This window comes from Brachyhypopomus gauderio, unplaced genomic scaffold, assembly GCF_052324685.1.
Source record: "Brachyhypopomus gauderio isolate BG-103 unplaced genomic scaffold, BGAUD_0.2 sc70, whole genome shotgun sequence".
Taxonomy (NCBI): Eukaryota; Metazoa; Chordata; class Actinopteri; order Gymnotiformes; family Hypopomidae; genus Brachyhypopomus; species Brachyhypopomus gauderio.
Window position 1 is genome coordinate 1,329,835 of NW_027506891.1, and position 9,419 is coordinate 1,339,253.

Sequence of the window (9,419 nt, forward strand, 5' to 3'; positions counted from 1 at the left end):
AGACTACATCCACTGAGCTGCACATGAGACTAAATCCACTGAGCTGCACGTGAGACTACATCCACTGAGCTGCACGTGAGACTGTTGCCACTGAGCTGCACGTGAGACTACATCCACCGAGCTGCACGTGAGACTACATCCACTGAGCTGCACGTGCGACTACATCCACTGAGCTGCACGTGAGACTGTTGCCACTGAGCTGCACGTGAGACTACATCCACTGAGCTGCACGTGAGACTACATCTACTGAGCTGTTCCCAGCCTGCACTCAACTCTTGTACAATTGAACAGATAAAAGACAGTAAAGGCAGAAAAGTGTGCAATAAATATAAATGAAGATTTACATTTTAGAGCACACAAGTGCCAATCAGAAGGTTGATGCTCCACCAGTTCCACATTGGGACCCTGAGGTTGGCCCTTAACACTCAGTTGCTTGAAGTGTATTCAGTCATAGTTTTAGTTGCTTTCAATAAAACTGTCAGCTAAATACCATGAATATTTTATTAACTAAGTTGTGACTAGCATCTCATTTTGCTCTTAGACAAAATGATCACATACAGTGTGTGTGTGGTGTGCGTATATATATATATATATATATATATATATATATATATATATATATATATATATATATATATATTATATAGTCTTGGGTTTATTCATTGGCCTGTGTAGTGGGGCCCGTATGTCTATTATGTAATCAAACAAATTTGGTTATGTTCTGTAGTATATACAGTATTATCAAATTTATTTAACTCACTAAATGTGTGGTTGATCAAATAATATTTGTACAGAATTTTTTTGCTTAATTGGAAATAAAGATTATGTTCATTTATTCATTCAAGATAGATGTGCATGTTGTAGTCAAAAACAATGTCATGTACAGAAAACATTACATTAAAACCTCATATACTTTGACAGGTGTTTTTCCCAGTCGTTCCTGCTTTACTCCACCTTGAGTAACTCCTGAAGAGATTAACTGCTTTGATGAATGCACACTTCATTTGAGGAGTTTAGACAGATCAGTCCACACAGCAAGATCTGTAGGCCTGATGCCGCACACCCAGTACCCCTGGGCTGCCTTGAATTTGTCAGTTTGATACAAAATATTAGCATAATTGTCATTAAAGATCAAACATTTCAGTTTGTTTTTCGCATGTAATTAATGTTTTTAAATGAGCGCCTCTTCATTAGATGCAGAAAAAAATTAGAATTGCGCAAATCCATAATTATCATTAAGTCTTTTATGGATCACACCGTCAGCTGGGAAGTCTCATTCTCGTGCATTTGCATATGCAATTATACTAGACGTAATAACGTGTACCAATATTGAACTGATAACATACTGAACAAACGGAGGCAAAGGCAGCAGCTGTTTCAAAGCAATTCTGGAAAGGTGGACCTAACTAGTTTGGGAAATTTGTTGGTAAACTGGGAACCTCTTGTTTTTCATATAAAAAAGAGATAATACAGACACCAATCTGCCCCAGCAACATTTTAGGGAAAATCACGACAAAGCCATTTAAATCAGTCCAGAAATAAATTGCCCACGGTGTATTTCATTTACATCCATTACATAATCAGCGAGTCAGGCGCCCTCTTATAAAACATTACATTAGGCAATGGTAGGACTGTGGTGTGCCTCCCCGCTGCTCGAGCAGCCCTCGTGGTGGTGATAATGAGTGTTTTTGAGGGCTCTGGGTGGACATGTTTTGGGGAAGCCTTGTGTTGGCCTTGCTGAGGCTCAATGCAGACGTGGCTGAGAGCCCCAAATCTGGCACTGCGCTTTGCTTTAACGAGTTAACGAACATCGCAGGAGGAAAAGCGAGCAAGGCCAAAAGACTGAAACATTTAATCTCTTAAGGGAAACAAAACCGTGTGCCTATTTTCGCCACAGCGAAGTTCGATTTCTGGCAAAAAAATTGAAAAGAAGTAACAAATAAGAGAGTAATATAGTAAGAGATTAGGAGAGTAATAGAGTAATATAGTGAGAGAGTAAGAGTAATATACTGAGTGAGAGAGTAAGAGATTAAGAGAGTAAAAGAGTAAGAGAGTAATATAATGAGAGAGTAAGAGAGTAATATAGTAAGAGAGTAATATAGTGAGAGAGTAAGAGTAAGAGAGTAATATAGTGAGAGAGTAATATAGTGAGAGAGTAAGAGTAATATACTGAGTGAGAGAGTAAGAGATTAAGAGAGTAAAAGAGTAAGAGAGTAATATAATGAGAGAGTAAGAGAGTAATATAGTAAGAGAGTAATATAGTGAGAGAGTAAGAGTAAGAGAGTAATATAGTGAGAGAGTAATATAGTGAGAGAGTAAGAGCAACGACAGCTCAGCACACACAGTGTTTCCGTAGCGTGATGATGTGTGGTAGTTGGAGTAGTTGGAGAGGGGTGTTTTTACATAGCTAGATAAGCTATAACGGGCAGAAGACTTGGTCACCATGGCGACAAACAAGAACGTTAGAATCTAAAAAAAGATTGTAGCTGGTGTTGAGAGCAGTCATTTAATCTTGGAATGGAGAGTTATCCTAAACTCCTAAAATCCTAAAGTTTTTATTCTCTTTTTCTCTGTGCTATAAAGGCGACGCAAGTTCACAAAGTATGTGGTTTACTTGGGTTCTTCAAAGATAACAATGTAGGGTGTTCACTTACAGTAGTTAAACAATTTTGCTTGTAAAGATTTATGTGATGAATCTAATCTGATCCTTTACTCAAACACTACATCGGATCTCCAGACAACTCCTTTACTCACACTTCATTCATTTTATGTGAACTAACTTAAAGTGACTTATGGTCAGGCATTAAGATGGAATAACTACACTACTGTAAATGTTAATTCATTTTGAAACTCTTAATCTGAGGCCACTGATATGTAAGCTTGTAGCAAAAGTCCCATAATTCAGGCTGCTGGTACAGTTCATTGTCTGTATTCAAAGCTCTGGTGCATTCTGAGATTCTGTTGTTACCTCTTTAGCCATAAAATCAGAGCGTGTGGGTAGGATTTGAAATGGGGGATGGGGGGAGGGGTCATCTGCTTTTGCCTTACTCGCTCTTATTAGATTCATAAAACATTCAAAATGTCCTCAAGCCCACCTTTCAGGCTAAGCGTGGCCTTTAGTAATAATTAATCTCTTCTGACTCCACCATCATGGGTACCTGCAGGGCGGGTGTTTGTGGAGGAATCTCTACTGCTAGTTGTTAATCTGTAATGTGTTTTGCAACCCCATCCTTAAAGAAAGGGTGTTCTTACGATGAGAATACCAGAATATTAATGCAGGAGCTAAAAAAATAATTGTTTTATCTTTTTTTTTTTTTAATCTTCAAGTAATCATTGACAGCCTCTCCTGCAAAAGTCATGACCAGACATTTTAGGGAGAGAGGGAAAGTATTGTTACTCTATATTTGTGTAGCATTCCCCTTGGATGAATTAAATGAATCTTCATAGCTAGCCACAAATCCACTTTGGTAAGATGTTGATGCTCATTATTTCTAGCTTTTGCCAAAATCATTCAATTATCCTAGACAGTCACAGTGACACATTCTCACTGAATTGCCGCTTCAATGCTGAAATGGAACCGAGACTTATCCTTTGACTTATCACAAGGCTTATCATATGACTTATCCTGTGACTTATCCCATGACTTCTCCTGTGACGTATCGTATGCTGGCTCTGTTTGTTCTCTAGGCCGTGCTGGATTGATTAGTTTCTGAGCTGTTTGCAGGTACTGGTTTGATCAAACTACCACTGTTGTTAGCGTCATTACATTTGTGTCCATAAAATTGGGCTTGTGGCAGCAGCACTTGTGGTGATTAGCAGATGAAGAACAACAGCATTAGATGGAAGAAATTCCTGCTGCTTCCGAGGCTAAGAGGGCTAGTATAAATGGCTACGTTAAAGATATATCACATGACAGTATGTCCCGTTTTCCAATGCATCAACACGACAATGGCTTCATAATCAGTTGAGTAGAGTTATTGTTATGAAGTTTTGCCATATTCTGTACAAACAAATCAGCTTGCTGTGTAGTGTGCCCCTGGTGAATCGTCATCAAACTCTAATGTGCCATATTTTTTATAATAATGTGCCATATTTTTTGTCAATTGTGATTTTTACACCGCGATCGAAATTTGTCCTCCGCTTTTAACCCATCTGTGCAGTTAGAACACACCCACTAGTGATTACTAGGGGGCTGTGGATCACACATGCCCAGAGCGGTGGGCAGCCCTAGCCCGGCGCCCGGGGAGCAGTTGGGGTTAGGTGCCTTGCTCAAGGGCACCTCAGTCATGGCCTCAGGTCTGGGAATCGAACCCACGACCCTCCGGTCACAAGACCAGTTCCCTACCACCAGGCCATGACTGCCTCTAAACCTAGAAAGGTTGGATGCAGGGAAAGTATATTGCAATATATTTTTATTATATTACATATAATGTAATTATATTTTTTGAGATTTAATTTCTGGAGGAGCACAGTACACCTTTTTAGGTAGAAAATATTTACATTGGTATGTAATCCCTGTCGGCACAGGCCTGTGGAGTTTCAAATACTCATAAAGATCTAGTCCTTCGTTATCCAATGAATTAGCCACCATTAGCACCGCACTTCACAAGCTTAATCAGCTGCAGTAAAAAAAGTATTACTGGCTTTTGTGTCTGTGTGGAATATAGTAGGATCGACTTTCTGAAAAGTCTTATGATGCCTCATGCTCACTCGAAGTGTGCTGAGATCACATTAACTGTTTGTGTATGTATATGTATAATATGTATGTATAACAGCTCAGGAAACACAGGGTAGAATTGAATCTTAGTCGATCACACTTGAGTGTGTGTCTGTCTCTGGATGTGTGGATGTCTGGACGTGTGGACGTGTGGATGTGTGTCTGTCTCTGGATGTGTGGACGTGTGTATGTGTGTCTGTCTCTGGACGTGTGGGTGTGTGGTTGTGTGGACGTGTGTCTGTCTCTGGATGTGTGGACGTGTGGTTGTGTTGATGTCTCTGGACGTGTGGATGTGTGGACATGTGGTGTGTGGATGTGTGGTTGTGTGTCTGTCTCTGGACGTGTGGGTGTGTGGATGTGTGTCTGTCTCTGGACGTGTGGATGTGTGGACGTGTGGGCATGTGGACGTGTGGGTGTGTGTCTGTCTCTGGACGTGTGGGTGTGTGGTTGTGTGGATGTGTGTCTGTCTCTGGATGTGTGGACGTGTGGTTGTGTGGATGTGTGGACGTGTGGTTGTGTGGATGTGTGTCTGTCTCTGGACGTGTGGATGTGTGGTTGTGTGGACGTGTGGGCGTGTGGGTGTGTGGTTGTGTGGATGTGTGTCTGTCTCTGGATGTGTGGACGTGTGGTGTGTGGACGTGTGGGTGTGTAGATGTGTGTCTGTCTCTGGATGTGTGGACGTGTGGATGTGTGTCTGTCTCTGGATGTGTGGTTGTGTGGACGTGTGGTGTGTGGACGTGTGGGTGTGTGGTTGTGTGGATGTGTGTCTGTCTCTGGATGTGTGGTTGTGTGGGTGTGTGGTTGTGTGGATGTGTGTCTGTCTCTGGATGTGTGGACGTGTGGTTGTGTGGATGTGTGGACGTGTGGTTGTGTGGATGTGTGTCTGTGTCTGGACGTGTGGATGTGTGGTTGTGTGGACGTGTGGGCGTGTGGGTATGTGGTTGTGTGGATGTGTGTCTGTCTCTGGATGTGTGGACGTGTGGTGTGTGGACGTGTGGGTGTGTGGATGTGTGTCTGTCTCTGGATGTGTGGACGTGTGGATGTGTGGTGTGTGGACGTGTGGGTGTGTGGTTGTGTGGATGTGTGTCTGTCTCTGGATGTGTGGTTGTGTGGGTGTGTGGTTGTGTGGATGTGTGTCTGTCTCTGGATGTGTGGACGTGTGGGTGTGTGGATGTGTGTCTGTCTCTGGATGTGTGGTTGTGTGGTGTGTGGACGTGTGGGTGTGTGGTTGTGTGGATGTGTGTCTGTCTCTGGATGTGTGGTTGTGTGGGTGTGTGGTTGTGTGGATGTGTGTCTGTCTCTGGATGTGTGGACGTGTGGGTGTGTGGTTCGGACTTACTACAGGGCCGTTACCAAGTCTCTGGGTTGGCTGCATTCCCCAAGGATCTCTCCTCCGTTGCTTAGCAATGTGTGCTACAGTATGCTGGCATGAGTGGTGTGAGCTTGCTGTATTTCACTTACATGCAATGTGTGTATATACACATACATACATGTTAACACAGAAATGGGCAATTTAATTTTATCTCAGAGATGCACAAGGTCATTATGTAAAACACACTCCCTCTGCCATTCAATAGTATATGTAAGAAATACAGTATATGATTTTTCATCTTTGTCAAAATAAACAAGGAATGGTGTAGGAAAGGTTTTAGGTGCTGTATCTGACACAAAAAGGCAAATGTGTTGGACAGCCATACACAGAGAAATCAAACCTGAATTGTGTTTACATTCAGCATTATGAACACTAGACAAATGCCCGTGCATCCTTCTCTCAGCCATTCTGACCTTGGAACGCTCCCAGTTATCTGACACTGACATCATCTGCTCAACTACATTTCCCATGAGCCCTTGACTGTGCATGGTATTTATGATTTTTACTTCCTTGTTGCCTGGACATATCCTAAGGGTGGAATCATTTGTCTTTGTCTTGAGTTGAAGTGCTAAAGTTTAAATACTGGTATTGGATTTCAGCCTGATCTATTTTGATGGAAGACTTTATATGAGCCTTTATAGTATAAATTATTTGTCGTCCTGGAGTCTAGAGCTGCACATGTAGCAAATGTTACCTTCAAATATCTGCTTTAAAAAAATCCTGCTACAAATATACACATATGAACATACATACAACAAATAGACATACACACATAAATCAATAGATATGTATATACACATATATCAATAGATATGTATATACACATAAAGCACACAAGTCCTTCCATCACCTTGAAATATCACTCAATAACACCATCAAACTGACAATATCCAGCAGGGCTAACAGGTTGGTCATGCATTTTCACTCTTTCACTGAATGTGCCGAAAACTACCCCACTGTACAGGGGCAGAAACAGAAGGGCTTGTTTACTACCCAGATTCTGAACACTGTGTGTCTATGTGCTCTCATTAATGGATTTTTAACAAGGCTAATAAAAGATGGCTCTGCCCTTGGCACCAGCAGGTGAATGATTTATTTGGGTCCCAACACCTGTCACCTCAAATCCGCCAAGCAGGATCGGCATGTACCATTCTGAGGGGTTGCTAAGACATTCACGTTAACCCCAATGCCTTGTCAAACCCCATGCTTTTGTCATAAGCAGCGCTAAATTCGGGTGTTGAAAAGGTTCATCTCACTCCATTTTTCCAACCAGAATGTTATGTGAATATATACCAGTGTGCAGTAGGAAGGGGGGCCTGGGTGAACTTTGGTGAAGTGTCACAGTCATGCTTCAGACCTGCACAGGTAACAGAATCTGAGGATCTGTTCATCTGGGTTTCAGGCTGGTCCCCGTCTCGCCTGGGTGGACATTCATCTTCACCCTATGTCTAAGTGGTAATGTATTCAACAGGAAGATCTCTGCTGCTTAACTGGAAAAGCCAGAAGCTCCGGCTGAGCGATCTCAACTGTGTTCTCTCACTGAGCGCACACAGCAATCATTCATCTGCTACATACAGGTAGGGGCTAACCAGAGGTGGAGCTATGGCTGGCTGGCAGGGGGCGTACCTCTGGGATCTTTAAGCCGGGGTGCACTGTTAGACACAGAGAGAGAGAGAGCCTCCTTACAGTCTCATTCCTACAAGCTTTTGCATTTTTTTATCTTTTCTTTTTAGACCCCTATTTGCACAATTGGCAGACATTTTTTTCCAATCACACCTTAGGAGTTGTGAGCAAAGCATAAGAGGAGAAGATAGCAGTCTCATGAGATGCACTGTCTACATGGCTAGTCAGGACACAGGCACACAAAATCCTTTCCTTCCCGTTTAATATGCTGTTCAAACAACATCTGCCTCTGGCTCGTCCCGAGTTCACTCAAGGAGCAGAGTGAGTTCTCAATCACAGCTTTGGGGCTCTGGAAGGAGTGGCAGGGTTCCTGTTCCGCTGATCGTCATTGGCTGCTCCCCCGGATGCTCTCATCAGTGTGGCAGTGAGTTTAGAACCCGTGTGTGCTCAGGAGAGTGGTCTACTGGGCTGGGATGGTAGAACAGATTCACAGGCTGCAGGGGAGATTAGCTCTCTGGGATGAAAACAGCTACTCAGGAACCAATCTCCTTCCTTTCATCCCTGTCCAGCATTCCACCCACTCACACACACTTACTCATACCCAGATGCACACACATGCTATCTCCGTCCTTTAATGCTATCATAGAAAGCCTTCTTGCTCTTCCTGGATAAGCACGCCAAGCCCACTGGCTTCAGCCACAGATTTTCTCAGCATAGCTACTAAAGCACCTGCCTACTCCTACTCCCAGACGCTGGACTCACCCCTCAAACCCCACCAGCCTCGCAGTGCAGCACACCCGGTCTGGAGCCTGCAGCACAACACACGGTAGCATGTGAGAGAAAGAGAGGAGGGCTACCTACCTGGGAACGGAGCGATGCTGTCCCCTGCTGCAGCTAGAAGGATGTGATGGGAGGATGGGGGACAGAGGGAGTCATGGAGGCAAGAGGAGGAGGAGCCAGAGAGGGAGGAGGAGGTGTTGCAACAGGGAGCAGTAGTAAATGAGGGGGAGAGAGAGAGAGAGAGAGGGAGAGAGAGGGAGGCAGGGACAGAAGGAGGGGTCTGATGTTATTATCTCTGGAGCCCACAGGGATGTGTGTGCATGGCAGACTGCTTTCAACAACACAAAAAAAACAGGCAGTGCATGCATCGAAGGATAAGAAGGAGAAAAAGAGAAAGGAAGAGAAAGGAGGGAGAGGGAATAAAGTAGGGAAGGAGACAGGGAAAAGAGAGAAAGAGACAGGCAGAGAGATGTGATGAGAGAGCTACTGTAGAGGAGGGAGACCTCTTGCTTGTTTAACAGTTGTGCGTCATGAAGCTCTACTTTCCTCACGAGGAATCCCTCCAGTGAGGGGGGCAGGATTGTGGAGTCCTTGGCCATTATTGGCTACGTTAAGCAGCGACATGATGTGAAGAGCAATGGCTCTCACAGCAATAAACCAAGATGATTCTCTCGTTGAAAATTACCACTCACAACCTGAGCAAGGGGAGAGGGCGGACAATGACAAGCAAGGACATTCCCCTGAGATTCATACGGTAAGTGTGTGTGGTGTTGAGGGGGGGTGTAATATGAGAATAGAGGGTATACATTACAAGCCCTGGCCTGCCACTTCTTGTCATGGACACAGACACTCTCAAATGCAATGAAGTCCCAAAAGAGCATCCCCATGTAGAGATTGTCATTTCCATCAATAGCAGACTAGTTGGCA

At 43.6% G+C, this 9,419-nt stretch overlaps 1 protein-coding gene across 2 annotated transcripts in view; it reads right to left on the reverse strand.

The window, feature by feature from the left end:
• The window catches only part of syt1a (synaptotagmin Ia), a 262,139-nt gene extending 253,399 nt beyond the window's left edge, over positions 1–8,740 (reverse strand). For both annotated transcript variants that reach the window (XM_076989718.1, XM_076989719.1), the window contains exon 1: positions 8,574–8,740. The gene's annotated coding sequence lies outside the window, so the exon portion shown is untranslated. The remainder of the gene's footprint in view (positions 1–8,573) is intronic.
• Positions 8,741–9,419: the final 679 nt, after the last annotated feature.